This window comes from Anopheles funestus, chromosome 2RL, assembly GCF_943734845.2.
Source record: "Anopheles funestus chromosome 2RL, idAnoFuneDA-416_04, whole genome shotgun sequence".
Taxonomy (NCBI): Eukaryota; Metazoa; Arthropoda; class Insecta; order Diptera; family Culicidae; genus Anopheles; species Anopheles funestus.
Genome location: NC_064598.1, coordinates 82,466,578 through 82,488,508, shown reverse-complemented (window position 1 = coordinate 82,488,508; position 21,931 = coordinate 82,466,578). Strand labels below are relative to the sequence as shown.

General features: G+C 41.9%; 1 protein-coding gene and 1 long non-coding RNA gene across 26 annotated transcripts in view; both read left to right on the top strand.

Moving 5' to 3' along the window:
• LOC125775022 (neural-cadherin) overlaps nucleotides 1-21,931 on the top strand; it is a 476,608-nt gene that overhangs the window by 353,696 nt on the left and 100,981 nt on the right. The window lies entirely within an intron of this gene.
• Nucleotides 3,221-21,931, top strand: part of LOC125775043 (uncharacterized) — a 36,356-nt gene continuing 17,645 nt past the window's right edge. The window contains exon 1 of the long non-coding RNA XR_007421143.1: nucleotides 3,221-5,595. This is a non-coding gene — a long non-coding RNA (uncharacterized LOC125775043). The remainder of the gene's footprint in view (nucleotides 5,596-21,931) is intronic.

Here is a 21,931-nt window from a genome sequence, read left to right as displayed (position 1 = left end):
ATTGGTCGTTCATTGGGGTGGCAAGACAAGCTTTTTGGATTAGAGATAATAAAATAAATGGATACGATAAACGTACGAAAATGTATGCATGCATGCATACACTGAAACAAGATCTCTACACGCACACGAGTCCATGTATAGACCCTGCCAGGAGTGAAGTAAATTCCTTAGTCCTCACACTTTATACAGCCGGGCAGGCATTTTTGTACAGGTGCGATGGAATAGATTGGTTTGTGTGCATTGGACAAAGCTGATGCTGTCGGTCACAACAAAGAATTGGGATGGGGCGGGACAACTTCGTTGAAGTATGTGTACATGCACCACCAACGAATGGGTTGTGGACTGGAAAGAATTTAATTTTACTTCACCTGCCTTTTTCCACAACGTCTTGTGTCATTGGTTCGATATCGGAAGTGGTATGTGGCGTTGGGGGAAGGTATTACCAAGCACACCCGCTTTTCTGGGAAAGGAACGAAATTCCCCTGGCAGACATAATTTGACGCTAAAAGCTTGGCCGACGGTTGGAAAACAAGTGACAGTTGGGGCCATCGAATCGAATTATCTGCCCTTTATCTTGTCTTGCTACCGGCACGTCTGGAATGGTGGGATCGTTGAGGGATGGCGCTGATATTGGAATGTGTCTGCTTTTGTTTTGCTACGAGATGACAATGAAGATGGCAGCTGGAAAAAATAATAAATCTTACAATTTTTCACCAGAAGAACGTTCGTATAGTAAATGTCGTCGATCTGTTTTTTTTTTTAATAGAAAATGTATAATTTTGTTTTAAATCATATTAAATTCAATACCGCAACCGAGTATGCCCTGGATAAGGCAAAGTACAGGGAAGAAATATATTGTGAAAATTGTACACTTCAGCCTTTCAACACAGGCTGACAATTCGGCTAAATGCCGTAATAAATAAATAAATATAATATTAATTTTTTTTCTTGGAAAGAGTATGAAATATGAGATTACTTTAATATTAGCATTTGTAGGATGAAGTTTCATTTCCTCGCAATATTGTAGATATTAAACTGTGTTCTCTTTTTAATTACCTCTTTACATAACCTGTATTGTTTAATGTTTGTCAGTTATTCAACATACCTTTTTGTTTCGTTTTTTTTGCACATCAATATGTCAACACGTTAGTGCGCTTTTTTTTGCTTCCTCAATGTAAACTCACCACTTTGCTGTATCCCACGGCGAATTCAATGAAAAAATCGCTTTCCGTCAATGATTGACATTGATCGATTTGCAAACATATGCACATATTTTGTACATGCACCCTTTTTGCGCAACGGTAGCGAAAAGTGCAACTGTTTATCGGATGTTTTACATGCATCACCTTCACCTACCCATCCCTTGCTACTACTGGAGATTGAAGGTTTTTTTTATTTTATTTTTATTTTTACAAATATTGGTACATTTTAAGGGTTTGGAAAAAAAGTTTGAGATTTGTGAGTTTTATCAACATCAGCATTTCATAACAGGATGTTGGTAACTTGTGATAATAAAAAAAAATCAGTCACTGATAGTGAAACGCCAATATTTCTGTCTGTGTGGTATATACACTGCAGGAAAGCATCATCTTTCATTTCCGTACAATAAATTGATTCGATCGAGGTGTACGTACAGTACAGTGACACGCACATACACACCCGAGTACACGCGGGCGGTGGAGCGATCGTTTACAAATTTACACGACAGAACGAAGAACAACCGTATATGTTTTCCATCCCCCACGGAGGTTGTCGCATTATTAACGTGACATTAACACCATCATCGTCACTAGCACGTTGCCCAACCCACAGGGCCATGGGCAGGAAATGGAAAGAAGAAGAAGAAAAACTCCTTCATAACAATCATCCTTTACCAGTCGTCACATCTTAATGGAGACGCCCGGTATTTCACTCTTATGCCAACTTCATTACGATTCAGTCATTCACAATTTCTTTCCATCCTGTGACGTGAACTGTAAAACTGTATGTATATATGTGCAGATGATTTCTTTTATGCAGCATAGTGGGTGGTGCTGAACCCCCCCGATATGCTGAACGGGGTAGCTATGCTGATGCCCCTTTTTTCCTCGCTGGTGTATTTTTATGATTGAATTAAATCGTGCTGGCATTCAGGAAGGCTTTTATTTTTTATGGCTCATCACCCAAGATGCCTGCGGCCGGAAGTAACATTCTCAAGTGGTTTCTTCCTTTTCCCCTTCCCCCTCCCTCCTCCCAAAAGCAACGATCGCCTACACCGGGAAAGCAAATGTAAAGTGATATTGTTTTAATGGATACTTGCGACTTAATGCCGTATTCCGCGGGCGTTGATGCAATTTTCGTTTTTCTGTTGTTGTTTGGTGTGGGGAGGTCTTTTGTTTTGTTTTATTTTGTTTATCTCTGATGTCTTTCTCGTGCTCCCATTATTACTCGAGCGGCATTTGTGGACCTGGGGCTGCTGTTCCATCTGATAGATAAAATTCGCGTTTTATGATGCTTTTACTTTTGAGTGAAGTGAATAATTTGATTGTATCATTTTCTGCCGATGGTTGTCATTGTTATACAGGATGAACACCGTCGCCCCGATAGAGTACGATCAAACCTTTCTTCTTTAGCTGTGTAGTGGAAGTATCGGTAGAAGTTATTGCTTATGTTGAAAATTTTATACTACACGTGTCTGCACAATGCAAGCTGAATGAGGAGAAGATCAAATCGTTAAATTATTTCATTCTCCTGATGGCTGGATGGTGAAGAAGTTGGTAGGAATTTATGCTTCCGTTGCATCTGAACCGAACCGATTTCCGTTCAAATATATGCATGGGAATCGCATCTGCCTCCCCGTATGTCTCTGCCAGTATCAAATTTCCTTTCATTGCTCGCACTTTACCAGGTGTGTGCATGCTTATCGGAGTGACATGATCTGATTAGAATCAACAGTACGGCAAAAGGGGGGGGGGGGTCACGGTCCGCGCAGGTCGGAAGACGAATGACCGTGGACGGCATCGAGCAAAATGGTGTGGTGATGCACGTTTATGGCAAAGATAAATCCCTCTGTAGCTGCTTCAAAGATAAGCAGCTTTACTGCGGAAACGTGGGAAAATTTATTCGGTTGATTCCGGCCCAAAACCCGATGCACCAACCCCATGCTCAAAATGATAAGTTCGTCCCGTAATGATGCTGCTCATTTCCGATCTTCCGATCTTCCGATTCCGATCCGACAAGCCTGCATGCTGATCTACACCGGCGTTTGTCAGCCGAGATCGTTTCGGTGTGATTAGCGGGAATTGGTTCGGTCATTTTAATTGCAAACACTGATTGTGTGTGTGTGGCGGTGGCGGCATGTGCTTCGGTTTGGCAGGTGGTGCAAGATGTAGCCAACTGTGGTGACTGGGTTGACTATGGGCTGGTGATGAGTTATGAGTCGGGCGATCTGTGATTAGTGTTCGATGCCGCGCCGTGTGTTACTGCGATTATTATTATAACCGGTAGCTTGTTTCGCATTTCGTCGATTGGCAATTATTTTAAAATTTAATATTAGAACCCCACTTTTAAGAACCGATTGTATTGCCTGGTCCACTCAAACCGGCTGGTACGGCCATCAAATGGGCTCAGTCAAATGGGAAATAAAATCAACCAATGGTGCGCAAAATGATGCGAATTTTGTGCAAAAGCTGTTTGCAGCATTAAGAAAGGGCGATTGCTGCTAAAACCAATTATTCCAATTCGGATGAATGCAGAATTAGATTTGCGTTTTTTTCTCCTTTGCTTCTTCCCCACAGTTTCTCTCGTCAATTTGAAGCTAACGATTTTTCGACGAACACAAATGCTATCTATCGTATCGGAATGGAAAAATAAAATTCAGCTAAAAAGAAAAGTAAAACCCCGATCCGCTCATCTGCCTGGACAAAGGGCAAATAATAAGCTCGAATTGTCATTCCATCTCTTTCGCTCGCATCCCCGTTTATGCACGCGAATCACAATCACAGCACCGACAATGAAAAATAATCACATGGACGAAAGAGGAGTCAAAATTGTGACCACTTAAGTTCGACAACTATTGCGTAGTCCTTACGCGGGTGGGAAATTGAAGGACTCGATATGACATTCTTGGAGGTTTTCTTGCTTTTTTTGTTTTGCTTCCAACCCCTGTGTTACAAACGAGTTTGCCATTCGACGTTCATGTTCTGTCCGTTCCGATGGTGGCAGATTTGTTATTGAGTTAAGCATCTTCCGCCTTATTCCGGAATGGGCGATGACATCCGGGTGCAGAGTCGTCAGCCAGCTATATTGACCTCATTTTTATGGCTTGATTATTTAGCCGTTTCAAACGACCGAAGCACGATTGCTTATTTATCTTTGTCTTTGTGTCCATTTTTGCCCGTTTGGCCCCCAGTTGGGTTGGGCTTCTCAATGCTGACGCCATTCGCAAGACTCGTTTGTTATGTTCTATGGTTTCCGTGAAAGGTTTTTTTATTGGAGAAAATAATATCAATGTTTATAGTTGATAATTATTTGATCATTTTAAAGGGGGTCATAAATTTATTGATGAAATATTTAAGATATTAGGTATATAAAATAATATAAAAATACTATTAACAATAACAAACTGGTTGAGTTGTTCGCTTTTTTGTTTATGATAAACAACCCTGAGTATTTTCGTTATGTATACATCTTGTTAAAATTACGTTCAATGAAGTGCAATTCACTGACGTGTAATTTATCGCTCCAGTTGCGTTTATTGCATACAAAAGCACATTGAAATGAATTATAGAACTTGCTCAGTAAAAACACACAAATTAAGCATTAAACGGTTGAATGAAGTTTAGCTTGAGAGCTGATACTTCGGTGAGCAATCGTGAATAGTACAAGTCAGCCTCTTCAAAGAATCATGCTGATCCAGATTAAGAAAAAGGATCTCTGTTTCACTTTCTTCATTTTCTTTCTGTACGGTTGCGTGCGTGGGCAACAAAACAGGAACGAAACGCTCTTCAAACCTTCACGATGCCACTTCTTTGCATCGGTCATTTGTTTGTTACGCTTCACTTCACGTACTGCAAAAGCTTATTTGTATGGATTATTAGCGAGTGAAGAACAAAACTCTCAAAATGGAGAAACCGGGAAGGAAAAAAGCTCTCCCAGCTAGCCTGGTGGAAGTTCCGCAGTTCTTTCCGGTATTATGGCAGCTGGCAGAAGGCAAATTCCACCGTAAGCATGAACGGTTGCAGACATAACGTTGGTCCGTGTAATGACTACTCTTATCCTAGCTATAAATCATACTTCTAAACTCGTTATCCTTTGTGCCGTGGAATGCGGAACATCACATTTACCTTTTTACTTACGGTGTTGTTTCTCTCTCCATTTTTTTTCCATTTCAGGTAAGATCCACTCACTTTACGCTTGACGTGTTGAAGCGATCGTTGATGCTGTTCGGTGCTAGCAGCCTTTGTGTGTGTTTTTTTTACTTGCGTCACCAAGGTATTTAGTTACAAATTATCGCAAAATTTCTTGTTAGCTTATACGCAACGCACCGTGATGAAAGGACACGTCTTGTGGCTCTTGGTGGAGTCCCCCGATACCCGTAGGTGATTAACGGAACCGGTAGGATGCGTTTACAGCTGTCGTATTCTTGTCCTTCGAAAAACTAATAATAATATATGGGCCGGACCACCGTAACCAGAAAAATTAAGAACGGAGGGATGGGCCTCAGCAAACATATCGAACATCAGAACATGTTGGGAAGGGAGGCATTTGCTTTGTTTTTGGCATCGTAACCTCCATTTTGGTAGCATGCGGTATGTGTTGCGTCCGGGAATTGATTTATTTGCCTTACTTTATTGCCAAAAGGCACTCTTTCACAATCAGACCAGGATTTTTTTTTGCGCCCAGGAAAAAGAAACAGCAGCACCGACTATACCTGCCGGTCACGATCTGTTGTGCATCATGTTTCTGAGGGCAATAACATAATAACGGTATCGGTTCCATCACACAAACACACAGGCACACGTTGGCATCACGGCCTGTCCGTCCTACGCATGATTCCGAAATGGTAGAAAATCGAACAGGACATCCGCAGGACACGGAGAAAAACACACGGAACACACTCATTAAGTCTGATTGCCTGAGGTTCCTCCTTTGGTACGATACGTGGCATCCGTTGGTTTCGCGTTCCCCTCCCTGCGTGAAAAATCAAGCCGAGGAAGGTCCGATGAATCGAGCACACGACATCTAGACCCACCAGGGAATAGGGGGCACACGCATCGAAGCAAAGTTTCCAGCTTTTATAGCTGTCTAACTGCCTTATGGTGGTCCATCAGCCGTCGTCCTGCACTTGAAAACTTTCTTCATTAGCAATGAATGTGATGACTAAAAAAAAATTAGTGACTTACATATTAGAAACGGTTTTATTGCACCATTCGCAGCATATAAGCTGTGGTTATAAAGTTAAGGGTTAAATATCCATTTAAAATGAATCGCACGAGAACAGTTAAACAAAGTTCAATTTTTGAACAAATATACGATTGGGTTGACAAGAAAGTATACAGCGTTTTACAAAATGTAAAGCACCCGGTATAATAAGGGAAGGAGATAAAATCAACATTTGTGAATAACATTGTACCATGAAATTTGAGTATTTTTGACTGCTCAAATGTTGATGATTTTTTAAAAATGAACGTTGCAACAAGAATTAATTTTCGATTTATGTGATGCTTTTAAATACTTTTTAAGCTATTTTTCAAAGAAAATACTCCGATACAATTTTTTAAGAAAACATAGTATCCGCACCTTCGAACGTCTGAAAAGAAATTCATTCTAAAGCACAATTTGAAAAAAAAAAATTACTCTCAAATTTTTGGCAAATGCTAGAAACTCATTTGTACACCCATAGTACATAGTTTTGTTAAAAACAATATCGAGTAATTTGGGAAAAGAAAAACTTTTGCTGTTGTTTTGTTTTCCCATTTTGCACTGATAAAATCGGTGAATTCGCTCGTGAAAAGGAATTGCAACGGAGCTGACCTTTGCCTATTCATACTCAAAAACCCACCGTTTTGGTTAAGTTGCCTGACCGCACACACACACTCATACGCTGGCACACTACGTCCTGTCTGTGTGCATAACGTTTACCGATGCGTTATAAAACCACCGAAAATGGCAATAACCATATAAAAGTGCTGTAAACCTCGACCCATCTCGATGAGTATTGACGAACGCGCCGGCCATGTTGGCGATCGGGAACAAATAAAAGGAATAAATACTGAATGAATGCTGGTCAAAGTCGATACGAAAAACGGGGTAACTACATTGGGGTTAGCAGTGAATAGCTGGTGAATTGAGTTGTTCACTTGGACTAGTGCATGTTGTGTGTCCCCTTTTCGATTGACCTTTTCGCTATTCCCAGAAGCCACCGTATGTGGAGTGGAAGAAGAGAGAGAGCAATCACACTAAAAAAAAACACCCATCACGATGAGAGATCCTGCCGGCATCCTATTGGTAATCAAAAAACCAAACCAACTATCAAACCGAAAAAAGATGCATCCTATTTCATACCGCTCAATGCAGTGAATGGAATGGAAATCGGGTGCATCGGTGCACCGGATCAAACCGGATCAAAAGGTTGGCTTCCTGGGTTTTGTGGTTTTTTGTCCATCCGTTACCAAGGGTGGAAGCGCGACAGGAAGGGATGTTTTGTGGCTGATTATTATTATCATTGTTATTACCTCTGTTATTATTATTGTTATCGTTAGCCATAATCCACGATTAAGCTTTGGATATGGTACCAAGCACCATATGCAACTGTACCGTGTTCCTGGGTGCGAACCTCTGAATGTCAAATGTGGTCAAGTTTGCTTAAAAGTGTTTGGTTAAATGAAAGCGAAACAAAGCGTAGCTTCATAAGAAAAAAAAAACAAAACCCCCCCGTAAAGTTGTTCCTTTTTCGGTTTGCACTTCACCCTTACCGAAAGTGTGGTAAAAGCAGAAAATTTGCTCATAAAATCAGCTTCACTATTTTTTTGTTCAAGGGAAACCTCCACCACCCCCCCACCATTTCAAAGGTCACTTTTTATGTGTTAATCCGTTCGCAAGTCTTGCTTTTGAATGGGGCTGACGATGAACGGAACATTGTATGCAGCATGTTTCGAGATTATTGCATCCGGATGTGATGGCGTTCGGGTTCGTGCTGACGATAATACATACATTTAAGCACTCACTTGCTGCTCGCTACTTCCTCTGACACGTTTCGTAGTCTGATTTTCGGTGGCAAGACCGGTGGTAAGACAAGAACAGCACGGAACGGAACGTCAATGCTTTTCCTTTCGCAAACGCTGCAGCACAACTGCAACCAGCAAACGATTGTGTCCGGTTGTGTTATGCGGAACATGACTACAGCTACATACTACCCAAAATCTGTTCCTCCAAAAATGTGCAAAATCATTCGTTATAGTCTTCCGGTTGTTTTCCCGTGTTCCGCTCTGTCGTCTGTTTCCCAAAAAAAAAAAAAAACAACAAACTCCGAAACGCGCACAGTTTGTGATTCGCTCATTCGATCGCGTGCCTCAAAGCGCTTAGCAACGTGATGAAGGAATGTGCAATACGGGCAACGAGATGGACATTTGTCCAAATAGAATTATACATGAAATTGTTTTTGATAATATTAAAATTCAAATACCAATGGTGAGCAGCATTCGGGCGCACACATTCACCCTCACGTACTGCTGGAATGCACACATACACACCGAGTACGATCCGATTGGGACGGGGATGTGTCCCAAACTCATCCAAACTTTGACGTGCCGGAAAATACCTTCCACACAGCGTGTGTGTGTGTGTGTGCATCCGGGTGTGGATGGTGCGTGCCACTGAATAAACATGGATGCAACCCGGGGATTGCAATGTGCATTAACTCTCCGGCACGTCCGTCGTTCGCCGGTGTGATGAATGTCTGCCTGGGTCGATTTGATAGCGGGAGTTCTCCCGAGTGACAGGACACACGCCGTCGTCCTGACAATCCATACACTTGTGCCTCTTTTGTCTCTCCTCCCACTTCGCTGGAACTGCACCGGAAGTGGCAATAGCATTAACGGTTTCCATCAACCACCGTTGCGTTGATATCATCGCGAGAGCAAATAATTGAAATTTGCAAGCACATACACAAATACATCCATTTCAACTGTAGCTGAGTGTTCTGTTTGTACAAATGTGTGTGTTTTTTTTTGTTGTGAAAAAGCATTTCCCATGGGAGTGCCATTTTGTTCAAACCACGACCACGACGATGCAACGGGTGGCAACGTGTGCGTGTTTTATGTGCTGCAGTTTGTGCGATTGTGCAGAACACGTGTAGCCGCTAATGAGAAAGCTTTATCAATTAGGATTTGGGTTTTGCAGTAATAAATTTGCTTACCGAAGTTTTTGTCCTATAGGTTTTGGCGCGGTTACACGAGGCTTGTTTTTGTGTGTGTGTGTGTGTTGTTTTCCATCCTTCTGCAAAGCAAACTACGCAGCAGATTTTTGTGGTCATTGCTGTTGAGCGCGGTCATGACGTTTGGTTGGTTTGTAGGATGTATGTGTGTTTTCAAAATGATATCGTACGTAAAACGTGACTATTTTCCCATCGTAATAATTTCGTTGGGCAATTATACAACATATTCGTCTGAAAAATAGAAAATACACTATAATTTTTTTTTTTGTATTTTCCAGTAAAACATAAAATTTTCTCTATGTTTCAACCACTGGAACCATTCACTGATACAGATGTATTGAAAAATGAGAACCCACTAGCTGTTTGCTTGCCTTGAACAAACTTCGGTGCATTATGCATGCAAAAGTGCACGAACATAGCTGTCTTCTCTAACAACAAAAAAAAAAAACAAAGCTCTCCGTGCTGCATCGTAAATTGCACCGGTGCTCTGGCAATGTCCGCTGTTTGAGAAGCTATGGTTTGACTTTTTCGCGTCTGCCTTGGCATTGGGGGGGAAAGCGGCGTACTGTAGAGCTTCCGTTTGGTTGTTTGTTTGGATGATTGCGAGTAATTGCACCAGGCAGCAAGCAGGCACAGCATATTGGGTCTGGGCCGATTTGTCAAGAGCTCTCGGCCACTGCCGCACTCTACCGAGTGTACTGAGCGATTGTATTTGATCGTGTGTATTGAATGCTAGCAACGGTATTTGTACGATCCCAAGCAATATTGCGCCCGCCATCGTCATCATCCCTCGGAACAGCATGTTTGTAGACGATAATTTAATTTCATCACAAACATTTCACCAATCAAACAGCACTCGTTTTGTGGAATAATTCACCAAAGCTTTCGCTTTCATGGTGGCGAGCGTTTCTGCTTTTTGGGGAGGCTTAGGTTAAGCCTGAACACAAAAGAATGGTAAATGTGCTTAGAAACCTCGGTAAAGGAATATTAATTATTAATCAAATCCAATCGTGGTTCAACTAGTATTGCCACCCCCCACTTTATTGGGTGTCTCTCCAAAGGTTGGAACGATTCGGAAAGATGAAATGATTTGCTGGTTCGCATTTATTGAACCCAACCAGTGATGCATATGAAACGGTGAAAACATCTCCTGTACCGCAATTATACGGAACATAGAGTTCTGAGTGCCATTTTCTCATTCTGTTTTCAGTTGAAGCAGAATTATAAGATAAGAGGTACGATAACATCAAAACTACGGCATGATACGCAAACCCCAGCACAAGCTGCAATACAAAAAAAGAAGTGAAATCGCAATTGGAAACGTAGCACACAGTGCTTCACTCCACAGTGCTGATTACAGTCACGATAGTACACGGCGGGAACGGAGGTAGAAGCTATGAGGAACAAGAACTTTGCTTTTCTTGGTGTCCCCATAGTACCGCCGTGCCCGGGCTTGTTACTCCCCGCCCACATTTGCCGGCTGAAAATTGTCCGCTAAAATTAAAATCTCAACCGTATCTTAACGTCCATCTTAATTAATACTTCGCCTATCCGCCGCTGGTCTCGACAGGCGGCCGACTCCTCGGTGCAGTTTCGGTGCCGACATCCACCCCATCCGAGTGATGGAAGGAGGTGCTCCCGTTTACACAAAGCTTCACGGACGATCACACCGACAAGGAACGACGTCCTTGAAAAAGCTGTTCACAACTGATGCTCTGTCTCTATCCACTTCTGCAGATCCTGCACATGTACATCTGGTATTTCAAGTTCTGCGTATGCCGGAACTGAGATGCGCGAGGGAGGAAGTTATTACAGATGAAATGAAAGAAAGGCCAACCCACCGCTTGTGATGGTACTGTTTTGATAAATCAGCACGACGGAGCGATGCAAATTGAAATGAGGGACCTTAAAGGGAGGGGTAGAGAGGTCCTTTGATGGAAAACCAAGCCAAGTTCCGAAAGCGGTGATATTGCGTCTATTCATTTATAAGCATGCAAACGTTTGATGTCGGTTACGAGCCTCGGTGTGCGTGTGTGAGAGAAGGAGAGAGTGTGTGTGTGTATGAAATCGTCATGTATTGGGAGTTCCCATGCACAAACACGCTGTACTAGAACGTATACGGTCGGCTGTCCATCATAAATCGTTTGATTGTGTGATAAAACACCTAAAAACTGGTCTTGCATGAGCGTATAAAATCAGACCGATCAGGTTGGTTCGCCTTTATTGCGTACACATAGTACGACCGAAGTGGTGGTACTGGAACTGGTATGGTCGTAAAATGAGATTATGTTGCCAGAAGTTCAAGTGCGATGTACCAGTGATGGACTATGCTGACATCAATCGTTACAACACACATAATTGTATACATAAACAGTTCAATGGTTTTCAATTCGTTTGAAATGTTTAAAAAAATGTTACACAAAATAACTTGCACAAAAGAAGCCGAAGGAAAATGAAAATCTTAATTACTTATCCAAGGTTTGCCTTCAGCTGATCTTGTTGGATTAAAATTAAATAAGTAATTATATTGCATTCAAATAATATTTTTTGAATGGCACTAGAACAATCTAAATACAATTTAACGTCACCTAAAACTATTTTAAAATTCGAAACTCATTTAGAAGAGAGTCTGGAACTACTGGAATAGTGATTAGAACTGATCTAGTCAGACCAAATGCTTCAATTCTTATTTATGTTTGTGGTAAAATAGTCACACCGTAGTCAATTCCGTTAAAACACATATATATTCAACAGTACGAATTCCAGAAACACATTAAAACTTGTTTTAAATCGTCGCTAAGATCTGATGTTAAACAGCTTGAAATTCCTTGGAAACTGGAACAAGGAAGTGGAAAGTGTTTCGTGTAGTGTATTTCCCGGCAAAAACATCACCATTGGAAACCGCCCATCCTGCCATTTCGCAGACTGTCCATATCTACCCCAAGCGAATCACTTCCAACAACTTTCACTCGGTGGTGAGTATAGTAAAGTGGTGAGTTTGTTTCCATTCGTTCGTTTCCTGGGTACTCGTATCCAGTCGCGCCGTGGTCGGTTTTCCAGTCGTACGGCGAATGTTCGGTTGTTTTGATGTGGTGATCATGCGCCGTTTGTATCAAATTACGGTGGGGTATCACTTTCGTTTGTCAGGAATTTCTCCTGTCCTGCGAAGAACATCCAACCGATGCGCTTCCAGTGTGGTGAAAGTTTTTCCAGTCGCCTTAATAAAACAGGGGAGTTTGAATGTGAAAGCTTTTGCCGACTGGAAGTATAGTTTCTTCAAGGAAATGTGGCGCATGCACCATTAGGTCAATTAATCGTGTTTTGGGTGGTTTCTGATGAAATTTCCTGTAAACAAACCGTACGTTCGCTTATGGACGTGAAGAGAGGAAGGAATAAACACAAGGAGAACAGCGTTTAGTTTGTTTATTGTTATTTAAAAAAAGAATAATACCACAGCACAATACAAGATAATAACAATTAACTGAAAGAGGATGTCAACACATTTTTAAGATATTTAAAAAAATGAAATCAAAACGCTGTGATTGTTCTATTTTTTCATCCATTTCCCAATCGCAAGCTTACAGGTAGCACAGGAAGCAAGCATTAATTAATGCTCGCTCATCAACATTGATGTGAACCACCCCAAAAAAATAACCCCCAACCATTGACAGCTGGTATGTGAATTAGAGTAATTGCGTGTGCCTACGAGCAGGAGAGACAGATAGCGAGAGTGAAAGGAAACTGAAATAAATACGGGTTCTTCCCTGTACGCCCGCTGAGAGTTCCGGAAACACCCACAGCGCTCGGTGGGTTGGTGTATTTGACAAACTGGCGTTTGTGAACAAATTTATTAGCCACGGGTGTAGTGTGGGGATTGAGCATTACGTTTCAATGCATCTATCGTTTTTTTTTTTGGTGTTTGTTTTCATATTATTTTGTGTGTTGCCATTGTGACATTATTGCTTTTGCACAAATGGCTCACTGCTGTCCTTTCTCCCCTCTCATAATCCCCAAACCCTGACTTACATGTATTTGCAGGTGGATATTGGGCATGAGCCGCTTCCTATACACAGCGCTTGCATATGGCCCTCATTAGTCAGCCGTCCCGCTCGCTAGTGACTGTTCAATGATTCCCGGTTTTGATGAATGAATAATTGCACATTTTAATTGCCACAATTTGCATCGAAATGCCAACTAAACGGATTGCCAAATACCGATGCCTCTTACTCACAACAACCGCTGTTGTTGCGCGTCTTGCTGGCCAAATGGTTGAATCACGATGCTCAATGCGATTACTGTGCCGCCTCCCACCCATACGCGGCCTTGCTCCACGCCATCTAGTTCGCTTGTATAATGTTTGATGCTAATTTTAATGCTATTTCAGTATTTGATTGCTGTAGAGTATGATCTATACGGTGAACCAAATGAGTGAACAATTCGATGTTAAATTGTGTTGGTGTTGCATACTGATGAGGGAGTTTTGTTTTTTTTGTTTCTTCCTGAAACCAGTATTGTGATAAAGTAGTGGATAAAATGGATAGAGTGTGTGAAGGGAAGGAAAGTGCATATTACCATGATTCATCATCAACAATGAAATAAATTGTAATGAAAAGGGGAGACTATGCTTTCGTAAGCATAATATAGGCATACACAGAAAATTCCCAGCCATACACCACCGGTTGCATAACGTAACCACATCTGAACGGATGCGATAAGGATTAGTTCCAATTCACCTTCTCGCCTCTCGTTTCCCATAACCACAGCTCCACAGTATTTTTTTTCTTCATGTTGAAGTTTACTTAGCAAATATATTCGAGATTGTTTCTCTTCTGCAAGGTACGAAGCGGAAGATCAGATTGAAAAATTTCTTTCCTCCCAAAAAAAAAAGATCCATTCCCACTGGACCGCTTTCTCCGGTATGCTTCCTATGGTACGGTTTCCTTTATGTGCAAACCTCAGAACCAGCTGTTGGTAATGTACGTGGGCCTTGATACATCCATTCTATCGTACGGCTATTATGAGACAACAAGCAAAGATTACCCATCTCACTGGAGGATGCATGCAAACGAATGTTTTTGGGGAGGGGGTAAGGACCCCAAACCCCCCAGACAGACAACAAGGAAAAACCGACTCCAGAGAAAATCACTATTCGACACATGTAAAACAGTTGCTCAGGGAATTTAGATAGTGTTTTCGAGACTGTGTTCACCTATGCCACGTACCGTGCTGGATGGCATGGAGAAATTCCCAGCAACATATCCTTAAGTCACACGGTACCATGGGAGCAACTATACAAACACTTGATCCAGCTGATGAAAATTCTGTGGCCGTCTCAGAATCGCACCGATCACCGGATGCAGTGTGTGGGTGTGTGTGTGTGTGCCTGCGTTCTGTTTTGTGGGGTCAGTAGCGGCAAGAGACAGAGTAACTGGTAACAAATTGTTGCCGACCGTTTGGCCTCGTCCCAATGATCAACATTTTATCAAAAGTTAAACGATGAGACTTGCATCAACTTTTGCCTGTGCTGCCTTCTAACTTGCCCCAGCACGCCCCAAAGAGTGTGTTCAACAGCAGCGTGAGCATTTGCAGGAGCTAGTTGTAATAGCAGTTATTGTCGGTTTGCCCGTTTGCCCTATTGAATTGGGTAAGAGCTTTCAGGATTTTGCTTCGTTTTTTGTGTGCCAGAGATACTAAAGACGCTTTTGAAACTATGTCTTAAGCTTTTTTCCCGTATGAAGGATGTTTCTTTACGAGATTGTTTATGTTGAAGGAGATTTTTCTTGTTTGTATACTACCACTGCCTTGTGTGGACAGGAGTAGACTTGGTGTGCAAATGGAGGAAACGGGGTTTGTTAATAAAATTGCAAAAACCAAAGTAAATGGATGGAGTTCGGCTGTTCGAACTGAAACAATTTTACATGTAACATGTCTAAATAGTATGCGGTTTGTTTACTGATGGTTTTCCTGACGCTATACAATGAGCGTTTCCCTTACTGTTAATAAACTTTTCGATCATGTTGCGGCAGGCGGCAAGTTCCTTTTGAAATTGATTCCAGTTATTTATCAACAGCACAGCATCATTGAACCGCAAGCAGCGTATGAAGTTTCGTTTAATTATCCTTTAGTGAGCTTTCTTCTTTCAGCCTCAAATCTTTGGATGCTCGAAATTCCTTAATTACTTGCCCAAGTGGATCCGGGGTGTATACCGGGTAACACCTTCGCTACCAAGTGCATTATCCGTTTGACCGTTCTTCCGGAAGTACTAGTGTATATATGAGACACTTGGGCGTATGATCTAATTAAAGGCTATTGTGTCTTTGTGCGGCACAGTCTGACCGGTGTCTATCACTCGGGATGACCCGAGCATGTCCTTGGTCGGACTAGGCTAGCGTTACCGCAGTCTTCAACATTCAGCTAATGAACGTAACCGGTCCCTGCTGTGCAAAATCACAGCAGGACAGTACCGGCAACATTCACATGACGCGTGCGATATTAATAGCTTTTTGCGAGTGACGGCGTACCGTGATGGTTGAATTTCTTCGTAAAGAGAAATCCCGCTGTTTGGTGGGCATGGTTGTGGATGAATAGGATCTCTTACTCCTGGCTATTCGCAGTGTATTTCCCTTTCAAAAGAAAAAAAAACCCAACATCATGAAAGTTTTCGAGAGGAAGTTTCTACCGAGAATCGGAAGAGCTCGTTGTAGGCTGTCATTAATTTATGGCGGCACCTTCAAGTTTGATTGATGTTTCTAGCCACCACCGGCGGACGTCAGTGGGACTCCAACCCACCGGTTAGGGGAAGCAAAAGGGTTCTGCCGGTAAATCGCACGGAGTGGATAAATGCCTGCCGACCGTTTGACAAGCGCTCACTCAACCGTTTGATGTGTATTAGCTCTTCTTGAGAGTCAGTTTCACTGTTGGATTATGGTTAAAGAACCACAGCAGGAGCTCGACACAACTGAAACAACGCAACTCCTTTTTTTGTTGTTGTTCGCTTCCAACACTGATTTGCTACATGAGTTCCAATGAAAGAAACGAGAGTTTCACCAGCACCCGTCCTGGACTTTGGTTGTACTTTAACCCGAAACAGAAATAGGTCACGGATCGCCGTTCGGTGGAATATTTATAGCTTCGTTTTTGTTTAGCCCATTACGATCGGGATCCCGGCTTAGTTTGCTTACAATTGTCAATCGGGGTAAATAAACATCGTGTGATTTATGGGTTGAGTTTTCTTCTTTCTTCCGTTGCTTTTTTCCAGACTGTTGCATACAATTGGGTTGACTTTTTTTGTTTAACTTTTTTGATTTTTATTTTTTATGCTAAGCTTTACGGCAGTACAAGAAAGCAAATAAATAAAGTAAAAGTTGAGGGCATGGAAAGCCTTTTTCGACATGACCAACCACCACTAGACACCACTCCGAACAATTATTCACGATGATACGTTCTGGAAGGGCACGCAAATAAATTCTTATGCGGAAGTTTTTAATGAAGTTTTGCTGTGGTTTTATTGTCGCGTGAATGGCTGATGGTTATGGTGAGAAAAAGATCACTCTTTCAACACCGGCCACTGTCACGGGTTTGGGTATGATGTATCGTTCGTAAATTTCAATACAATTGAATTTCCGTGCCCTTTTCGTGATTGCATTTTTCGGTTTTGGTTGGATGCAATTTTCCCAGCCGGAAAATGAACATCGGAAGTAGTCTCTTGTTACAAAAACTGATCGACTGACGGGTTCATTTACTGCATGTTTGTTGAGCAAAGGATATTTTTTTTTATACTCTTAAAGTTATTGACTCCTTTTTAAAGGATAGAAAACTGTGCAAAAAACGAAGTTGTTTGTGGGAAAATGTTATTTTAACGCATCACAGAAGCAACTTGGACCCATATTACGGTGACCAGCTTTTACCACCAGGTTTCTACCGTGACACCGAGTTTATGCTTGATAATTGCAATGTTGTTGTTTCATTAATCCCCAACATTATAACGATGCAAAAAGGCAAAATAAAAATAATTCACCACGTTCACTCACCGGCAGCACTCCGTTAGTGGGCGATTATGGCAAAACCCATTCTCGTGTGCACGGAATATGTTTTCGCACTCCGTTTTTGTTGGGACGCACATTTTTCATCTTCCTCCATACGCGCTTGCTGGGCTTTCATCCCTTCTTCGCTCTGCCCTTCCTGATGTCGAAGCTAAAAGCTCGGTTACCCGGCCAGTTAATGGTAAATAAATAAAATTTCAATTATACTTTCATGAAAACGAAATTAAGGAAGGTTTTTTTGTGTTGTTTTTTCTTCTTGCATTGGTATGTGTCTGTATCCTTCTTCAGCAAGTGCTCGCTTACCGTTTCACATTTATTTTGCTGCGGTCAACGATAAAGATTCGAATGCAATCGGTTTCAACCGGTTAAACCTTTCACAGCTTCCGTACAAATGGTGCGTACGACGCGCTGTCCCACCAGGTGCGTGTGCGTAATGTACCGTATCGTACCTACACGCACACCGATACAAGCAAATATGACCCGACGCGCAGAAAATGAATGAGGAAGTGCATAAAGTCATGTAAAAAAAATGAAATTGAGAAGAATGAAATGGTAGCGAACTCATCAAAAAGAAAATGAAAGCAATGACGAATTCTTTATCCAATCATGATACGCTATGAGTGAAAACATTCCATGCATGTTAAAACCTTCAATTGATGGTCTCTTTCAAACTTCCGTTTTTGACCACTTGCGCATCCCAATCAAACATTAAACACGATCATGTGAAGAATGGTGGACACCCCCAAAAAAAGAGGAGAAAATTAGTGAACGGAAGTGAATTTTAATTTCACCGAAAAACCGCTACTAACTAGCCACAAGATTTTTGGCTCCTCTTCACACCCACCGAAGGCGTGTGACCTGTGTCAGCCAACATGGGTTCAGACCTTTCACCTCTCTGGAGCTTTAATTTGCCCACTTGTTTCCCGGAAATGGTTCGAAAGTATGAAGTGCTCGATTCCGATCCCGAATCCAGCCAGTGCAGTGGTACAAAATGGTTGGAAGTGTGGATGCCAATATCATCCACGGGTTTCAGTGTTTCACTGTGTTCGCACTGTTCGCAAACTCCAGTGTGCCGATGTGTCCACATACCCTTCCGTCACATACCGTCCGAATGGAGATGATAAAATTAATTAATGTTTTATTCAGCAGCTGTCCTGTTTGGCAATTACTTTTTATTTTCATCACCATAAATAAATGAATTTCTGACTGAAACACACCGGACCGTTTTGGATGGTTCCGTTAAGTTGGAGCATTTCCGGAACGTTTGTACGGCGAATGGAAAAGGACGTATCTGTGGAAACGGCGTACAAAAGGAAGATATTAAAGCACCTGCCAATATGTAAACTGAATCGGAATTCCGACGGTAAATGATGGCAACTGCTTCCTGATAGGCAAACGCAAACGTAAAGGGATTTTCTTATCGATGAAAGGAAAATCTTGTTTTTCGTATTTTAATCGGACATAATTACAGGTTCTTTAGCCTAGATTAATCCAACTACGTTTGATTGCTTCATTACGGTTTCAAGCGTCAAATAATGAATTCTTTATCAAAGGACACCGGTTGTGGAATGGCTTGTAAAATTGAAGTACTTCCGGAGGTGAAAAGGAATTTCTGCGTACTGATCAATTGATTAAAACCCAAATAGTTTTGTAGATAATTTTTTGTCTCCCTCCCACCCACTATCATGTTACTAAACTAAAATTCATCGTTAAAGTACCAATGTTGAGCTTAACTGGCGCCCATTAAGGTACGAACAGTTTGTGGAAATTTTGCGCAAAGAGTACAAAAACCCGTTTGCTAAAAAAACCCTAAAGAATTGAAAATTGGCCGTAACGATAAGCAGTGTTTGTGGCAATGGGTACTGGCGCAGGTGTGCAGGCAACGGTAAGCACAGTAGCGCTTACGATTCGGTTAAAAGCTTTTCAATTGGGGTACTTCCGGAGTGGAAAGTCAAAATATGGTTTCGTTTACGGGAAGTTCTCTACACATGCATGCCACGCTGTAGTACGAAGAATCAGCTGAGCCATGGCTGAGTGCAATCATTTTAATTGCTTAGAAGCAACATCTAAATCATGTGTGTGTGGGAATGTGTTGTGTGCTGAAAATGTGCCTGTGGCGAGCTTTAGCTCCCAAAAAAACCCGAACTGAAAAATGCCAATGGAACAGGAGTTTTTTTTCCTTTCTCCGTACCAATCATCATGATGGAGTACGTTGTGATGTAGTTCTCACGAAACTGTACGCTTTCCATCGGTAGGATGGGCACCATAAACCCAGGTGTGTATGGTCCTTTCCATTTTCCACTGAAAGGCACTCTTCAGCTGGTGCAATTACCAACCAAGCCATTGGAGTTAATTTCTTTTCCATATTTTTTTGAAAAAGGAATTATATTTTTTTGCATTGAGTTCTAACATATTTTTAAGAAAAAAAAAATTATTCGGTAACATTATTTATTAGGAACATAGCTAAAATATTGTTTGTAAAATTCTTCAAAGTAATTTATGTTGATTCTTTTTATTTCAAACTTTTACAAGAACTTAACTGAACACGTTGTGTTATCAAAGAGGATAAAATAGAATCATTATTTTACCAATCTACGCCATATACGCACCTCGCTTGTGCTAGTAGTTGTCAACACATTTTTGGGAAGTAATTTATTCTTTTCCAACTCTTTTATCGACGAGCTACTGTTATCTATCTACTTACAATATTTGGGGCATTACTTCGAGTGTATTCAGAATAAAAAGAAGGCATCGAAAAGACGCCTTACTCCCTTGGCACAACGAAAATCAAGGGCAAAAAATTCCTTTCAATTTTCTCCTCAAGGTCTACAGGGAACCGTGTTTGATATTGGAATGAAATCAATTGACAAATCGGAAACAATCCTTTTGCTATTAATATTTATTTACAGCTACTCATTTCGTTGAAATATCGGTCGATTGACTGTACTTTTCTCGTTATTTAGTGCTTTTCTTATCTTCTACCACAGGAGCACTATTGTGTGGAGCCAATATTCATGAACTTGCTATAAATACCACAATTTATGGCCAATACTGCTAGATTAAAGCAAATTATTTTCCCTCATTGCAGTAAACATGTCATGTTCGGTTTTGCTATTACCATTTCATGCTGCAACAGCATAAGCGTTTCTTCAAGAAACGTTCGTTTTTTGGTGAAGGAAATTTTGCATTTCTTGTCTAACGATCCTGCATCAAAACGCTCCGAACATCAGCTTCATACTGGCTGCCAACGAAATTTCGAAACGTTATTCTACGTTCGACGGGTTCGAAGATAACATCGCCCAAAACCCAATCAAGTAGCGGGTAGCGATCATCGCACGAAATTGCTCCATAATGGAAGTTTCGTTTTTCATTTCAAAACTCAACGAATGCGGAGCGGATAGCGTTCCTGTTTCGTTTGAACGGACGCTCCCGTACGTCCGGATAGTGGTATACCGTCTAGCACACCTGACAATCATCGGTTGGCTGGTGAGAGATGATTGAGAATGCACATACTTAATAATGATGGGAAACGTAGAGACTGGCAAAGATTCCACCCTCCCCCCTTGGGTACCTGGATCAATAGCGCTTGAAGATTCGAATAATATTAAACTGCTGCAACTCGCAATAGAACCCAACGCCCCGCAGTTGCTGCATAATTCTTCCTCTTGCCCGTGCTTCCGGTGACTTGGGGGTTAAATTAATTACAAAAGTCTTCTACAGACGCAAACACCACCAACCAACCATTCTGCTTGCCGTCCAAAGCGGCGTTACCTGTGTGCAAACGATCGCTCGGGTTGCCGTGTTTAGACATTAGCTACAGATGCTGCATTCCATCGTGTACCGGCAAAGCAGCAAACGAGTGGACGACGTTTCCAGGCACGTCCGCCGTACGTCCATCCGCGTTACTTCGGGCAAACTGCAAACTGATCGATTGTGAACGGAAATTGTGGCGACGCCATAACGATACAATGCATCCGGGCCCACGCATCATAGGGGTGATACTGCATCAGAACGGGTCCTTATCTCACGTCAACGGTAGAACCGTTTCTTCATCTCTCTGGCACAACACCGCGGAATAGGGACGATCAGACCGATGCACAACTTCGATTGCTAATATGCAGCTTAGTGCTGCTGGAATGAAGCGAATGCTGGCAACGGTTTCCGGTACATTTTCCACCTTTCCGCGTAGTGGTTGGCAACGGTTGATCGTGACGGAAATGATTCCAGCGTTCCTCACGCTCTGCTCTCTCCGTCTTCTGGTGTGCGGGACGTGTTGAATCGAATCGAAATTACTATCCCCCAATACTGGGGAAAGCATCGGTACTCGACTGTACCACGGTCTAGCTCCCGGACAAGATGATATTCATTTATGTAAAGAAAATTGTTTTTCGATTGTATTTCGATCGGGGTGACCACTTGAAGCTTCCGGACTGTTTGTTGCGAACAGATGAATATCGGATAGAAAATTTACCAT